Here is an 18,472-nt window from a genome sequence, read left to right on the forward strand (position 1 = left end):
CAGCTCTGCTGGAGCAGAGACGCCATGCTCAGCTCTCCCAGGCAGCTGCAACCCACGATGGACTTAGGCTAGAATCTTTCCGGTAAGCGCACCTTGGGGTGCTTACACACATCATTAGAAATGGGCTAGACCAGGTGCGAGAATTAGTCTGTAAGGGCTAGAGTTCATGGGCCAAGCAGTTCTTTAAATGAATACAGTTTGTGTGTTGTTATTTCGGGCATGAGCTAGCCAAGCGGCCGGGGTGTTGGGGACGCAGCCCCGCTGCCGCTCTTATTTCAACAAAGATAAAATTGTGACATTTGCTGGGAAAACTGGTGGAGCTGGAAGTTGCTATGTTCAGTGCAATAGTCAGATTCAGAAAGAAAAATGCGTGTTTTTTTTTTTTTCTCATGTAAAGAACTTAGATTGGGGCTGGAGAGATGGCTCAGAGGTTAAGAGCATTGCCTGCTCTTCCAAAGGTCCTGAGTTCAATTCCCGGCAACCACATAGTGGCTCACAACCGTCTGTAATGAGATCTGGTGCCCTCTTCTGGCCTGCAGGCATGCACACAGACAGAATATTGTATAAGAAAGAAAGAAAGAAAGAAAGAAAGAAAGAAAGAAAGAAAGAAAGAAAGAAAGAAAGGAAGGAAGGAAGGAAGGAAGGAAGGAAGGAAGGAAGGAAGGAAGGAAGGAAGGAAGGAAGGAAGGAAGGAAGGAAGGAAGGAAGGGAGAGAACTTCGATTTAAATATGTGTGTACCTCTGTGTGTGTGTGTGTATGTATGAGTAGAAAACAGACCATGATCAAGGAAGAAGACATCTTAATAAAGGGGTAAGGTAGGAAAGAAAGGATAGTGGGACGTGTGGAAAATGAAAACAGAATATGTGGGGGCTATTTGGAGATAGGAAAGGATCAGTAAGACAGGAATGTGGGACATGGGAGGTCACCAGGGGAGAGGGACAAATTCCAACACAGTATATATGGAAATGTCACAATGAAACACATTCCTCTCCATGTTAACTCTGAAAATTACCTTTTCAAAGTTCAAATGAACTAGAATGAAAAGAATCAGCTGTTGTCACGTATTGTCAATAAAATATGAGGCTATGGTAATAAAAGGGGAGGGGACCCAGGAGAGGGATTCAGTGTGCCCCAGAGTCGCTGCAGCAGAAAATCTGACTTCTTGGCACAAACATTTGTTGAGGGCTTCCTAGTCACAGTGTGCTCGGGAATGCCTTGAAAAGGCTGCCAGGTGGGCTGCTGAGATGGCTCAGCAGATAACAGAGCTTGCCACCAAACCTGACCACGTGATGGAAGAGGAGAATCGACTCCTGCAAGCTGTCCTCTGAGCGCAACTTTCATACACACACACACACACACACACTCAATAAATGTGGTTTTTAAAAAAAGACAATCTGGGGATCAAAATTGGGAGCCAAGATTGACAACTAACCCCTTTGAACAAATCACGATGGACTGGGGAAGAGGGAAGCAATGAAGGGGCTCGTGAGTGATTTCCTCAAGCACTAAGATGACTGAAGGCAGGTGATGGAATTCTGGACGCAGGAAAGGACAGAGTCACCACAGACCCAGACTTATAAGAGCAAGCAAATTTAGAAATTACGAGTATGAAAAGGTGCTGGGAGATGCTCAATCGGTGAAGACCTTGACTTGCAGGCATAAGGACCTGAGTTCAGTTTTCCAGGACCCACTTTAGGAAGCCCGGATAGGATGCTGGCACACATCTGTAATTCCAGCACTGAGAAACAGAGGCAGATGCAGCATTGGGGATCACAGGCCAGCAAGTCTAGCCTACTGTGAGCTCCACACCCGTGAGAGAGCTCGTCTCAAACAACAAGAGAGACAGCAGCCTTGACAGTGAGGTACTGCTCTGGCTTCTACATATGTGTGTATCTGCACATGCATGAACACACTACAGCCGGGAAAGAAGTCATAAATATCCAGGAACATTCTCATCATGTCCTAATCCCTCTCAGAGGGGGCTATAAAATGGAAACCTTTTGTCACCTTTCTTTTAAAGAAAGATTTTAGCATCTGTCTCACAAGTGGTCACACCCTACAAAGGCAACAGGAAACACACATGCCATGAAATAGAGGGTGAATCCTTCTCTGGGGCTTCACAAATGCCGAGAAAGAGCGGATTTCTGTTGGTTTGTTTTCATTCCCAATGTGCTATGAGCAGATACTTTGTAAAAATGGAACGGAAGATGAATCCATCACTAGGAGACGGATTCTGAAACCCAAATGCATACAAAACGGGAGTGCAAGCACGCACATTACCAGATTTAACATACTTAAGACCACACTGTCAAATTGTGGTGGTTTCCCAAACACGCTCGATCGCTCTATTTTGACACTTCATCTGAGGCCAGTTCCAGTGTGTGGGCTGTCTTTTTAGGACCCTCAGGTAGCTCCTGTCTCTCTACATAAGCACTATTTTACCATCTTGACAAAAGAATCTGTGTATCTTGAACCTGGTGGCAGCTACATTTTGCAAAGGTCCACGCAAAATGACAGTGTAGAGTTCAGGGGTCTGGAGAGATGGCTTAGCAGTTGGACCTGCTTAGTGCTCTTACAGAAGACCCAGGTTTGGTTCCCAGCACCCACACTGGGTGGCTCCCTTCCCATAGATCTAGCTTGAGGGACCTGACACCCTCTTCTGTCCTCTGAGGGCACTTACACACACAGCACAGGCACATACATAAAAGTTTTAAATATATTAAGTCTTTTAAAAAAGTGTAGAGACCAGTTTTCAAATAAACAGGGAAAACAAGTGGCATGGAAGGTTTAGAAAAATATAAGCCATTCCCATTATTAAGAGTTGCTATCAGCAAAGAAAATTTTAAATTGCCACTTCCTGACGTCAGCATCATCACTCATCCCGGATCACACAACAGCATCCTAACAGAAGAGTAGATGTCGCTGTGTGAAGAACTGCCAGAATTCTACATTTCATATCCATGGCCAAACACACAAGCTGTCCCTTCCTAGTGGAGCACGGAGTGACTGTCATCTCACTTCACGACACACACTGTAGACACACTGACCCTTCAGCTCACAGGTGAACAGGACAGAAGTGTGGAACCTACAGCAGATGACTAGGGACCATGGGGGCCTTTTCTTCTCTTCTAAGTGATGATCCCCAGCTTAAGAGGAGTGTGTAGATCCATCGTGGGCAAGAATGTGCCATGGTCCCTAGTCATTACACATCTGTTGTGTAACTGTGTAAAGATGTGTTACATTTGTTTGTGTTGAATGTGTTTAATTATGTAATGATGTGTTCTATTTGTTCCACCTTGCCTGCCTAAGCCACCTGAATGGTCTAACAACATACTCAATGTCCAGTAGCTAGGCAAGAGAGGGACAGGTGGGGCTGGCAGGCAGAGAGAATAAATAGGAAAAGAAATCCAGGGTCGAAAGAAAAAAATCCTTACATGTCAGGATCCAGAGGAATTCTGTGCTCACGGGTACTGTGAAGGGATGTCAGCAATGCAGACCTGCGCATCGGGTTCTTCTCAGCTCACACCCACGTTCCCTTGTCCCATCAGCCTCCATCACAGAACTCTACCTGCTTTGCGTACACAACTACAGTAAAGTTAAACTTATAAAGTAGGCACAGTAAGAGATTAATAAATAGTCCGGGCTATAGCTCAGTGATGGAGCACTTGAATAGCATGTGTGAGACCCAAATTAAATTTCTGCATGTGTGTGGGGAGGAACAGAGACACACATACATGATTATAAACTGTAATAAGACTCACAGAAATGTCTATGTATCCCCTCCTCCTGAAGATGTTATTGCCCTGTATCCCCCAAAGTTTTCACCTCTGAAAAACACAGGTGAGTTCCATGCCTGCAGTCTCACTAGTTTTGTGATTTAATACATTTAACATAATAAGTATGAAAGATTTTATAAAAATCACTTTATAACTTCCTTTTGGAAATGCGCTGGAGCGCTGCTCTGGTTAGCAGCAGTTACTAGGAAACTACTAATTATTTTATTAAAATGGACTTCCTTGTTTGAAGGAATCATGTGAGAGCCCAGTTGATTAGATAATTTGGGTTTTGGTTGCAGAATGTCAACCATGGTCTAAAGGAAATTTGACTGAAAAACTTTCATCACTGATGCCCACGGTGGCGGTTGGTGGGCGCCTGCAATGCCAGGCAGAGGATCGCTGAAAGCTCCAGGCCAGCTGGGTCTCTCTAGTGAGTTCCAAGGTAGCCAGGGCTACACACTGAGATGTCTCAAGAACCCGAAAGTAAATAAGTAAATGTTTCTAAAAATGTCGCTGATCTAAGTCACTTTGGCCAGAGTTCACACAGAAGTGTGTGAGCAGTAAGGCTGTTGGAGCAAGGGGGTCGGAAACAAAGTGGCTATGATCTCACTGTAGACCAGAAGGGCCCTTCCATGGCACAGAGTCAGCTAGGTTCAACAGAAGCAGACAGTAAGCTCTAGTCTCTATCCTTAGACATCGCCACACACTGTTAGCTTTCTGTCCTTTATTGTTATTTCCACATATGTGTTTCTGTTTTGTTTGTTTTGTTTTTAATATTTTCACAAAATGAGTATTAATTGCTTAAAATATTAAATAGGTAACATTTTGCTTAAAGTTTGTCACCTGTTTTCATTTGTACCTCAGGCTTTCTCATAAGGATCAGATTAGGTTGGGTCACGCAGCTGAACTTCACCTGGTACTTTGCCGTGGGTCCTCAGTTCACCAACTGTGGGAAATAGATCCATTCGTGACACGGACACTTTTTCTGTTGTTGTTGTTGGTTTGGTTTTTTGAGACAGGGTTTCTCTGTAGCTTTGGAGCCTGTCCTAGAACTAGCTAGCTCTTGTAGACCAGGCTGGCCTCAAATTCACAGAGATCTGCCTGCCTCTGCCCCTCAAATGCTAAGATTAAAGCCATGCTCCACCACCTGGCCTCGTTATGACACAGACACTTCTGATATGGCTGTTAGATATTTCCTATCTGGTGGCAAGTTTTAAGATCTAACCTCTGAAATCAAATTCTTTCATCTTGATGTTCTCAGTGTGGGTTTAATTTCGAGGAGAGGTGTCGCCCCTGAACTGGCATGAGGAAAAGGTATTAGAATCTGGGGCATAAGACAGGTTTCGTCTTGGCCTCACCCTGAAGCTGGCATGAGTTAAAGAGAAGCGGAACTCCTCTCCCACAGAAGCAAACTTTACTGTACAGCTGGTCCTGTTCCCCTCGTCTTCAAATCCCGACTTCAGCGGTGCACTCTATTTCTGAAGAAAACCATGATGTCTGCCCTTCCTTTGGAAGCATTTGCCATGCCCTGCTCTGCTGAGGTTTCCTGTGATCTGGTATAAGCCGGGCATGCTTTGAAATTCATTTTTTTTACATTTTTTTTGCCTCTCTTTAGCTAATATTTTTGTATGTTCAAGCCAGAATGTCAAAACTCCTTCTGCTTCTTTCTCAACTCCTCACTTTAAATCCTTTATCAAGCTGTAGATCAGAGCAGTTAGATATCCCCCAGACCTTAATCCAAAGCGATGCGTCAAATACATAGCGTGCCAAGTTTCTCTGCCAGTTGAAAAAAAAATATGTGCTTTTGTGTTTGAAATGAGATCTGACACACATATACATAAACATGTTTGAAATCCTCGTCTCCTCCAGACCTTCCCTTAAAAGATCCCAGACGTGGCCCTTAGTGGAGACAGAGGGAGGTAAGGCGCAGGGGGAAATTGAACTTTCCAAGATCAGTACTTAACATAAAAATTTCATCACAATCTTTATCATCTTGCGGTGGTTGCAGAAAAGGGCTGGGCTCCCTCCACCTTTCCCTTCCGAAAGTCGCCTGTTTTACCTTCAAATCTGATGAGGTGTCAAAGTCATTTACCAGTAATGAGTTCTGCTGCAAATTTTATTTTGCTTGGAATTTAATTAATGGGCCAAAGACTTTCCATTGTGATTTGAGCAAATGAATAATAAATCAGGAAAGAAGATTTGTCAGGGAAGGAACATCTGTTTCTTACAAGCGTTACAACATGACTAGAGCCTGGCTGGGCATTGCCGGCACAAAGACAGTAGGAGTCCTCTCCGTGCAGCTTCCTTCATTTATTGCTCCACTGAAGGTGAACACAGAGCACTCTAATGGGCCTCTGGTGTTAATAAAAGCTTCGCGCTTCTCCAGCTTGGAGGTAGCCTCTTCCTTGAGGGTGCTACTGTCCTTAGTCCATGGTTTGTTGAGCCACGTCAGGATTCTGCTGTGTCAGTACTTTATTGGATGATTAATAAGGGAAAGACAAATTCATAAGCAGAAACAATATGAAATTACCATCATATTAGTGTTTGCGGCTGTGCTTTCTACTGGGGTGGGGGTGGGGTAATGAGGTTGTGATTGAAGTTAAGTGCTTTGGCTTGCACTGTCGAAAAGGGGAAAAAAAAATGAAAGGTCACTAGACCTGTTGGGTTTTGTCTAGTTAACCAGTAGCAACCTACCCAGAATGGTGACTTTCTGTGGTGAAGCCAGGGATGATAGAGAGGGGAGAGAGAGAGAGAGAGAGAGAGAGAGAGAGAGAGAGAGAGAGAGAGAGAGAGAGAGAGATCTACAAAGGTCTGCTCTTGGGAGGGTAGAGAACTTGCTACCACCTTTTCTACTATTTATCACCGAAATGCACTTTGCTCCCACACATGGAGGAGGTCTAAGTGTCTGTGGGGTGGGAATAAATCGCCTTATGAAAATCTGCACTGCAGGGCTCCCCATGACCCTTGTGTGACGTTGATAATGTATGCAGACGGTAATGGGCACTAATGTCACGCAGGAATAACTCCAGGGCCCACGTGCTACCCTTTGTAAAAAAAAAATACCTTTTTTAGAAGGCTGGTAAGGTTTGATAAGGGGGATTTCTAGATTTATGACTTTTTAATTTGTGTGTGGAACACCCCTCCCAGGAATGTCTCCCGGATGAGCTGGGTATCTCTCCCCAAACAGTTCTCTCCAGCATCCTGCACATGTGTGCCGTCTGATACGCGCCCTTCATGCAGTCTCTGCCTCCGATGGCTCTATGGACCGTGAGCAGGAAACGGGAACATCCGCGGTGGGATTGCAGAGATGAAGACAGGGGAAGCTGTCATTTGGAGGGAGTCTTGTAAGTACAAAGTCAATCTGACACTCTGAGCCTGCTCGCATTTCTCAGTGTTCAGTAATCCAGGAAGCAAACCCACCACCTAGCCATGTACTGAAATTGCCATGAACACGTGTCCAAATTTACTCATTTCAAACAGAAAAATTTCACAGTTTACTACAAGACATGGTTGCCAGGTAAAATACAGAACTTTTTACTGAAACTGAGTTTCAGAGAAATGAATTTTCTCACACACGTCGAATACAAGCATTCTGTATTTTAGTTGCTAAATCTGGCTGTTGTCACCAGGGACAGCTATGGACATTCAAATTTCAAACAATCAACATGCAATCTTTTGCCCACAGAGAGTTAGCATGTATCTGCAAAGGAAGAGGGAAGAGAAATGAGGTCCCGTTACCACTAAAATGCACGTGGAGCAACTTCTGAATGTGGTACAATAATGCCTGGTGTGTAAAATGGGGTGAAAGCAAGTGGACAGACTCCCTTTCTGAAAGTTAAAGGCACTCACAAATATCTTATGTCCCAGAAGGATAGACTCGTTGTTTTTCCCAATCGAATTTAAAGATTATCGATCTTGAATACTATCCAGTTACATCTGAAGTAGTCAAATGTCTACTTGTAGAATTTACTTCAGAAATGCAGGAGTGTAATGTACTAAAAGAACAAATGCCCCGTCCATGCCGCTTATGACGTCAGCTTTTTCACTCCGCCCACACACTGTGATGTCCATCCACGACTTTTATCACCAGGAGCCAGTCCGCTTATCACCAAAGACCTTGACAGTGTCTCTCCTTGCTCTTTCTTCTGGGCTGTTTCAATACAAAGCCACTAAATCTACACAGGAAATCATCACTAAAAATGCTATCTGCAGCTACAGCGACCATTCATATTGTATCTGGACTGCTTTCATATTTTAAAATAATAAATAGCTCATGTGACGATCTGAATTTCTCAGAGCATGAATATTTGTAGAGTTGTTTTAGAATGATCTCAACATAATGGTAATAGCAGCAGACAACACGGCAGTTGGGACACAAGGTTCTGCTTCCTCCTCAGGATAGATGGTTGCATAGTTGGTCCTTGAGGGTGAAGCCAACGAGGTACCTGTTGGATAGGATAAAGACAGCCCTCTGGGAGATGGATGGTCAACTTTATCCCAGAGTATGAGGAATATACAGGATCGGGGAGCCTGGGGACCAACCCTAATCTGCACTAAGTGGCATGGTCCTATCATAAGGCTCCAGGCACGAGTCTTAGTGACCATATGTGCAGCAGAAGAGGTCACTAGCAGGAATCTGTGCGAAGGGTCACAGTGGAGATAAATCAGACCTTCGGGTTTAGAGACAGCTTTCAGAGAAGGCCAGTAGTCGAGGTCCAAGGACATTCTCCAGATGAGGGCAGGTGGAGAGCAGGAAGTTTTGCTGGGGAAGGAAGACTACGATTGAGGACAACCTCTGACCATCCAGCAAGGCCTTCCAACAGGGCCATGCCTTCCAGAACGATCTTAACTTCTGCTCTCATCCTTGAACTTTACTTTTCCTTAACCCATTTCTTTCCATGAAGGATCTTAAGTCAGGGCTTTTGGGATCCTTTATTTTGGCGGGGAGTGGTGTCCGAGACAGGTTTTCTCTGTGTAACAGTCCTGACTGTCTTGGAACTCGCCCTGTAGACCAGACTGACCTCACAATTCACAGAGCTCTGCCTGCCTCTGCCCCCAGTGCTGGGAACTAAAGTTGTGTGCCTCCCGCACCCAGCATCTGCACATTTTCTTTCTCCCTCCCCCAAATGAGATAGTTGAGAGGATAACCCCTGGGTCTGAGAAGGCTCCGAAGGCTGTAGATTTAAGGACTGCGTGCCTATCTATCCTAAGCCCTAAAGCAGGAAGGCTTTAGGATTGGAAGGTGTCCAGGTCCCACAAGGAGATGGCTGCCCTTTCGTGTGTCCATGGGTAGGCTTATAACCATTTTTCTTCCAAGTAACAGGAAACAGGAAAAGATCCCCTCCTGGACTTATATACAGTGGCTCCTCAGAAACTGGGAATCCACCCAGGCATGGTCAAGAATAAAACAATTAATCAAGACAAAGGGAACAGAGCTGCAAGTGTATTATACCTCTGTGATTCCATCCTTCTTAATTGTCTAGGTAAATTATACGTTAAAGTGGAGGTAAGAGTTCTTGTATTTTATGTTTGAACACTTGGTATTAATTAAATGCCCAAGCTCATCTGGTATATTAGTCACCTAATTCTGGACATTAATCTTTGGTTTAATATAGTTAAATTGTGTGTGTCTGCATATAGTGGGCATTTAGATACAGGTGTGTTAAACACATACACAGAACGAGGAAGAAGGTCACTGTGGCACAAAAAGAGAATCGACTCTTAAACTTGGCTCATGATCTTTTTTAAAATATATACTCATAAGGCCAAAATGCAATTATTGGACTAGTTTTTTTTTTTTTTTTTTTTTTACAAAATTCAAGATTGTTTAAAAATCCCCAGTTAGTTGAGAATTCTTAGGGCCATAAATACCAGGTTTAGAGCCCAGGGGAATTCTCTTTGGAGAGATATATCATAAATGTGTTGAATAAATTAACAGGTAAGTTTAAGAAGAAGAGAAAGAGGAAGAAATTGATCTTTTCTTTAAAGAGCAGCCCTCGCCCTTACATGTGGGGATGACATGAGGGTGACTGTTTGGTCTCAGTCTCCTGCCACAGTCTTTGGAACGCCTCAGTCTTCCCTTGGTTTCTGTTTCCATTCTCTCCGGTAAGTGTAGTCTTTAAAATCAATCTGGAACGTTCCTGTTTGGAAATGAAAGGCTTAAAGGCCATAATTGATGATGTCATTCTCGGAGTGATGCTGCTGCATCGGTTCACTCGTAAAACGCCTCATTTCTGCTTCATCTTCACCACACGATGGTCCCCAAGGGGCCACCTCGGCGTCCCACTGCTGTCCCTCCATTCTGAACTGAGCAGGCCTCGTCCAACACCCCCCTCCGCAAGAATTTCTCTAACTGATGGGATATGTTGTAACTTTCAAGAGTGATGAGGTAGAAAAGAGTTTGAAGTCAACCAATCAAATGAAAAGCCAAATGTTTGGCCAATTTGCCAATCATCCCTCATGCTGTTGCCACCCTTGTGATGAAACATCCAGATAATCAGATAATCCATTATTATTCCATCCACTATTTGCCAGCATGTAAATGTGGCTTTTGACCTGGTGAAATTTCCAGACTTTTTTCTACAGATTTTTAGAAACGCCAAGAGCCTGGAGATTGCATTTTATTTTATTACTTTATTGGGGTTCAATCCTTGATGGGCAGCGGAATTTCTTTCTGTTGTTATGGCAATGATGTTTTTATGAACACCTAATGATTATGCAGACGTTTCTGTTCATAAAACAGAATCTAAAGTAAGAGTCAACGGTTTGCACTGCAGTCTCCAGTCAGATCAAATGGCCTAACTCAGGTCTTATTTACCCAACAGAGAGAACTTTCTTTCCAGACAAATTCAACTTCTCCTTAGCCAACTAACTAGCCTCTCGCTATTTAATATCACTGCATCTTGATGGTTTCCTTCTAATTTGAATATATTCAACTGCATGTTGAAATAGGAGCCCCCCGCTTGGCTAGCTTATGCCCGAAATAACAACACACAAACTGTATTCATCTAAGAACTGCTTGGCCCATGAACTCTAGCCCTTACAGGCTAATTCTCGCACCTGGACTAGCCCATTTCTAATAATGTGTGTAAGCACCCCAAGGTGCGCTTACCGGGAAGATTCTAGCCTATGTCCATCTTCATCGCGTGTGCCTCAGAGAGCAGAGCTATCGCGTCTACCCGGGAGAGCTGAGCATGGCGTCTCTGCCCCAGAGCAGAGCAGAGTCTGACCTCACTTCCTCTTCCGCCCAGAATTCTATTCTGTTTACTCCTCCCATCTATGTTCTAACCTATGAGGCCAAGCAGTGTGTTTATTACTTAACCAATGAAATCAACAGATTGATATGACACTCCCACATCAACTGCAAGCTAGGCATGGAGACACATGCCTGCAATACCAGCATTTGGCATGTAGAAGCCTAAGAAACTGGAGTTCAAGGTCATCCTCATTAACATGGAAAGCTGAAGGTCAGCCTGTGCCACGGGAGACCCCGTCCCCAAAAATAAAACCCAAAAGTACAAAATAATAATCTTTAATTCCAAATATCCTCTTCTATTTCTTTTACCTGAAGCCATTGATCGGTCTGATATATTTCAGAATTTAAATTACAGTTTTTAGAAAGACATGGTACATAAATAATAGTCCAAAGAACTGAGTCTGTGTCATGTAATTAAGCACACTGAAATTTTGAAATTTCCCACTGCATAAATAGCTGCCTGGATCTATGGATGGAGAAACAAACAAGTCATTATATACCAATGTACTGGATTTTTACTGCTAAAAGAAGTTCATAAAATTCTGTCTGCGTTCAGAGCTTTTAAGCATCAAAACAGTTGATAATAGGTCTTGGAGGTACACACGTGCACAAGCACACATATACACATGCATATAAGTGTACATCCTTATACACACATGAATTATTTATTTTATCACAGCTTCTAGTGATGCCATCCCTTCACCCGAGTTGAGATGAGGTGTGTTTTACTTATCACTGTGCCCCTAGTACCTGGCGCCACAGCTGGCAATACCAGATACTCAAAACACAGTTATTAGAGGTATGAATGAATGAACAGAACTACCTTCTTTTATCTTAATGAGTCTTGGCTGTCCACTGTGCTCCCATAAAGCACCGTGCCGGTGATTAAACGGCTCAGGGGTAGTTCCACAGAAGTCTTATATCTGTTTGTATTTTGCTGTTTTGCCACAGAATGGCTAATATTATCCATGCAACAATGGAAACTAGTTTATTTTCATTTTCACAGCTGGTATTTTAACTACCCTTATCTTTCCTGCCCAAACACTGTAACCATATTCAGAATGATGGTATTCAGGTGGGGACGTGTTCCCTGCCTCGTTAAAGAAAGGCAGAATGCCATTGTTTTAATGTTACGTTTTAATTAGCAGTCCTTGAATAACGTTAAGGGTATGATTCATAATGTTGATCTGAATTCTGTGTTTGCAAATTCAGAAACGCATTTTCCAGAGAGGGAAAAGAGGGGGAGGGAAGCTGAGGGAGAGAGGGAAAGAAGTGGAAGTTAAGTGGTTGAAAGGTCAAATTTTCTATAATTACGAGATGTTCTAATTAAGAAAATAAGGGATCATTCACGACAGCTTTCAAATACAATAATCAAGAACAAAGCTAACCAAAAGCTACCATCAGTGTTAACTAAAAGGTATTAAAAATTTGCTGAAATAAAAATTTTCCAAATTAGTGTAAAAATACTCCATTCATGAACAGAAAAGTTCATATTGCTGAGGATGAAATGTTCCCTGAATTGAGGCGCAGGATCAATGCAGTAACTATCAGAATTCCAACTGCTTTTATTACAGATATGCACAGGCTTATCCAGGAACTCAGAATGCAACGCAGTGGTCCCAGAACAGCCAGGCAACCTTCGAAGAGTTGGGCTCACAATTCCTAATCTCAAAGCTTCCTTCAATGTCGTGGTAAGCCAATCACTGGCAAAGTACTGGTGTCGGGACAGACACACAAATCAATAGAGTGGGCTGAGATTCAGAAACAGCCCACATATCTGTGGCCAGCCAAGATCTGTTGTGGATTTCAAGATGGTTCTATGGGGGAAAGGAGGTCTTTCCTCATATGATCCTGAAAGACCCGGACAGAATAGCCTAGCCCCTATTCATATGTTAGGCCAAACAGTCTTCTAAGCGAGTAGAAAACTCAAAAGTAAGAGCTAAAACTGCAAGGATCAGAAGGAAAACTACATAAACAGTCTTTGGGATCTCAGACTCAGTCATGGTTCCTTAGATTTAGAACCAAGAATACAAGTAGCCAGAAAAAAATATATAAGAATTTTACTGAATGAATATTAAAAATGCACAAAAGAAGCAATATTAACAATTGCATGTGCACATACACACAAAAACATGTACATATACCAACACACATAAAGCAATAAGAGCACACAAGTGCAAACACCCCATGGACACAAACATAAATCAACAGGTGTACACAAAGTAGTATCAGTACATACATGTGTGCATATCCATACAAATACATACCAACACACACACAACTCACACACACAGCAATATTGGGAAAGTTTAACCACCATGGAACAAGAGAAACATTCGTCAATCACACATCTAATAAGTTCAGACACTCAGACCATATTCAACATTCTTATACTTCAACACCAGAAGGAAAAATAACTAATTAAAATTTGAGCCGGGCGATGGTGGCGCACGCCTTTAATCCCAGCACTCGGGAGGCTGAGGCAGGCGGATCTCTATGAGTTCGAGACCAGCCTGGTCTACAGAGCTAGTTCCAGGACAGGCTCCAAAGCCACAGAGAAACCCTGTCTCGAAAAACCAAAAAAAAAAAAAAAATTTGATCATGGGTTTGAGCAGACTTCTCTTGAAAGAACATAAACAAATAGTCTACTATACATGAAAAGATACTTAATAAAGGATTCTTACCAATATGCAAATCCAAACAACAAGAAACCACTTCATACCTACGTGGATAGCTAAGATTTAAAAGTAAGGCGGGCGAGAAGACAAGCATGGAGGTGCTTACCTGTCATCTCAGTAGTTAGGAGGTGGATCAAGAGTTCAAGACCAGCCTGGACCAGGTAATAAGTTCCAGGCTGACTTTGTCTGTATAGTATAGCCATAACTCAAAAAACTAAAAGGCAGGGAGGGGCAGGAGAGAGGTAAGGAAAGAACTTTCTTTCTCCTTCCCTCCCCGTCCTTCTCCCTCCCTCTCCCCCCCCCCACACCAGTGCAGCTTCTTGGTAATTTCTTAAAACCTTACATCCCCTTATCTAGAACACTGGCACCAGGTATATATCCAAGAAACCTAAAAACATATCTATCGAAAACTTTATATTGAAATGTTGACAACAGCATAATCTAAAATAAGCGTGGAGTTCACAACTGGAACGTTATTCTTATTGAGAGAAGAAGAAATGAAATATGTAAAAGCGTTGGAATATTATTCTGCTGTGCAAAGAGGTAAGGCAGTATTTGTGTTTCAACAGTGATGGGCTTTGAAAATACAATGCAAGCAAATGAAAGAACCTGGAGACAGGAGCCGCCCACTTGCTGTATAATCCCACATGCGTGACGATTCGAGAACAGGCCAAGCCACAAAGATGGACAGCTAATGCTTCCTGGGTGCAGGGGCAGCAGGGACAGGGGGAGAGAGCTCATTTTGAGATGATGAGAATGTTCTAGAACTAGATTTTGATGGGGTTGGCAGTTAAATAACACAATAAGAATACCAAAAAACAACAAATTTCATAATTTAAAATGATAAATTTGATAGTATGTACAAATACCTTAATTAAGCAATAGGTGTAGAAAATATTTCTGAAGACATGGTCTTTCTGCCAAAGGACGAGATGCCTTCATTTGGAGCAGATGAAAGGGCAGGAGGAGAGTTCAAGGGGCCTGGGAAGCAGCAGAGATAAGATAAACATCTAAGAAACAGTAGACCGGAAGCTTCCGTCAGACAGAAACTGTCCAGAGTGATGAGTAAACAGCTTGAACAGGTAGCACAAAAACTCGGAGATAACAAAGACAAACGGCAGCGCAAGGCAGCGGGCAGGACCAACAGCGATTCCGATTCTGAGGTTGCCAAGTTGGCATCTTTCAGGCCAGTGAGATGGCTCAGGGACCAATGGCATTTGCTGCCAAGCCTGAGACCCGAGTTCCATCTCTAGGATCCACACAGTAAAAGGAGAGCTGTGACTTCCACATGTTCTTTGACGTCCACGTGTGTATCATGGCACCCACGGGCTACATCCTAGACCACCTTACACAGATAAATGATTTTTTTTTTAAATCACTGGTGGACATTGCCGTTTTCTATTGTCTATGCCTTTACCTATCTGATTTTGAGTTCCTTTGTTTATTAAGTTTATAAAACAGATGCTATAATTCTTTCTCGTTTATTTCTATTGTTATTCCACCAAATTCCTAACACAAGAGTTGATGGGTTGTCACCTTTTGTAACATAATTAATTATTCACAGCCAAAATAGAAAACATGAGCTCACTATCAATGCCAATCTAAAATAAGAAGAGATTTCTAAAACCCAGAGACATTTGAATAAAAAAAAGGCTTATGTAATAAAAAGCTTGAAAACCTTACTCACACTTTACTTACTTAGAAAAAGTCATTTTCAAAACTTCCATTTAAATCTATATTAAGTCATTCAAGTGCAGCGCAACTTAGTCGTCAGACTGTATTGCTATACATAAAATAAAGTACGTTTTAAAAAAAATAATAAATACATAACTAAACCCATCCAAATAGAAATATGGAACTGGACTCACACAGCACTTCTGTTATATACAACTTCGAAGAATGACAGGCAGACAGACTGTAGCCTAAAAACTAAACACAAAGCCAACTTACTACTTACGTGATACAGTTCATATACGTACAAAGGAGAACCAGTTAGTTAACAGTGTCAGGAGTAACCCCAAACCTCTGCCCCGAAACATTCACAGGGAGCCTTGGAGCCTCTCTGACCACTCTGGGTTTCCAGCCAACGTAAACTAGAGTCTCACGTAACATGAGGGGTTTCTGTCCTGCCAGGTACGCCCAGCTGTTTAGTCCCAGAGAAAATCACACATAGGTCTCCTAAGTTATAAGCTGATTGGCCCATTAGCTCTATTCTCTCACTGGCTAACTCTCACATCTTGATTAACCCATTTTTCTGATCTATGTTAGCCATGTAGTTCAGTAACTTTTTTCAGTGGGGCAGATCACATCCTGCTGCTTCTTCAGTGGTCTGGGCAGGAGTGAGAGGAATCAACTTCCTCCTTCCCAATTCTCTTGTTCTCATTACATCATTTCTACTTCCTATCTGGTTTTCCAGCCTATATTTCCTGCCTGGCCAATCAGCATTTATTTATCACATGATTGACAGAAACAGACAATTCTCCCGCACCAGTCTCCTCAGAAAGCCAACCTTGACTTTCAATGAGTCATAGATAAACAATGAAGTACGTTTCAGTTGAGGACCAAAAGGGCCTGAAGGGAGAAGGTGATTTGGAGACAGTCACCTGCGCATCTCTGTGTGTTTCCTGATAGTATTTATCTGTAAAGATGTAATGAACGTTCTGGTATTTCTAGCAAAACCCTGGGTAAAAATAACAACCAATGTTAAATAAAAGCAAGCATAGGTTTGGACGTCTACTTTTGAGAACATTTTGTAAGATGACCCGTTTCTTATACTTAGCCACTACAGGGGAAAGTGTGTGAGAAAGACCTATCAGACAGAATGAGCTAAGGCTGTGGACAACTGGGCCCTGAGATTCTCTTCACACAACAGTCTTATTTTCCCCATCAGGCCAGATCTCATCTCCCAGCTAAACCCTATAGTTTTACTTCCTGGGGAACTTTGCTTTTATCCCAGAGAGGCTCTGTTGATTTTTCTTTCAATAAGCGTGTAGAACATTCATTCATAAAAACTTCTTCACCACGGTTTCAGACTTCACAAAACTAAGAGACATTTACTTGTTTGGGGAGATAATTTCAAGAGTGGGCAGAAAACGCTGATTCAAGAGGCCACGCCCACTGAAGACAGTTCTCCCCCTCCCACACCCACACCCACACCCCCCCCCACACACACACACGCCAAAGTGCGTGGAGAAGTTCATGGGTTCCGGGTTATCCTTTCTCTCTCAACCATATCCTATTTGGAAGAGGATAACGGCGCCCGGCAGATCTTTTGTTTAGGGCTTCTTAGATATAGTAAAACACTGTAATTTAACAGCTTGCTGGGGGAACAAGGATTTGTTCCAGTTCCTGGTTTAAATGTTTATGCTAATTGCTATTTATTGGCCCAGATGCAAATGATAGGTTGGCCAAAGTGAAATTTTATGAGGAGCAAACTCCCCCCTTTTGTGCAAATTGAAAAAGTGTGCAAGAGGAGGATGAAATGAGCCGAAGATGGTCTTAATGGCTGCTTTTTAATGGGGAAGATAAAATTAAGACTGATTTACGCGGCCAACTCCCCTGTTTTCTCTTATCAGCTCATTTGGCAGGAAAAATGTAAAAGTAATTGTCCCTCTTTCAATGTGGGCCTCAAACCATTATTTATTGGCTGAAATTAATCGCTGTTTATCCTTCACTCACATGGAAACCGCTCCATCAGCATTACGGGTCTCAGCAACTCAACTAGTCCCTTGCAATTTAGCCCACAGCAGCTAGCGTGGATCCTGATGAGGCGTGCCTTAATTTTCTGGGCTGTGGGAGTTAATGAAGACTCCTTCCTGAGGTGGACATATTTGTATTTCTACAACATTAATAACAAAGGCCCATACTTTCTCTTTGGCAGCAAATAAACTTTTTTTTTTTTTTAAGGAGGAAAAAATTACCACAAGCTCGGTGCTTGGGAAGAAGCACAAACAGAACTCGGAGACGGAATTGACTTCGTGCGCATCTTAAACGTGAGGAGACGTAGAGGCTCTTGGAAAGTTGCATAGACCCCATCACTCATGGGGACACCCTGCGGACTGCTCAGGAAGAGATGAAGCTACTGGGAAAGGCAATGTGTTGAAGAATGGTGTCTTGATCCTCTGTAGTTCCACCACGCCTCTCCGGAGCTTCACTTGATGGGTCTAATTGACAGCTTGTATTTTTTTTTTTTCTGGGGCAGAGATATAGAGTCGCCTCCTGCTCTTCCTCAGGGGACCATCTGGAGCAGACAGTCTGCCCTGCAGATTCACGTCTCCCTCTTCCCAATCAAGCAGTCAATCATCAAGCACTTGTGCACACCTTCTGTGCCCTGCAGGCTTCCATAGCCGAGTCTTAAGCTGGCAGAGCATGGGACTCTCCAGGAACGCCGGATGTGCCACTGAGCATCAAGAGCTGAACTCCATCTCCCGGAAACTGTTCTCTGGGATTAAGTTGCAATTTGGGGGTTTTCAGAGAGGTGCAGTCATTCTAGGGGTTCCCTTAGGTCTGTATGTAATTTTCCTTGCTTCGCCTGAGTACGTGAGACCTTTTTATTTAGGAGAATATTATGTGAACACTTCCAAATGTCTTTACTCCCCACAGTTCAAATCTGAATTACTTTGTTAGCTAGTGGGTTTAACAGATGTCTTAGACATAGATTTTTAGTATTTATTTATTTATTTGGCAGGGTTTTTTCCTGCAAAAAAATCCACATATTTCTTCCGATTGTGGGGTGTGTGTGTGTGGTGTGATTAGAACCCAA

Source organism: Alexandromys fortis, unplaced genomic scaffold (assembly GCF_014885135.2).
Source record: "Alexandromys fortis isolate MF-2015 unplaced genomic scaffold, M_Fortis_MF-2015_v1.1 scaffold_62, whole genome shotgun sequence".
Lineage (NCBI taxonomy): Eukaryota > Metazoa > Chordata > Mammalia > Rodentia > Cricetidae > Alexandromys > Alexandromys fortis.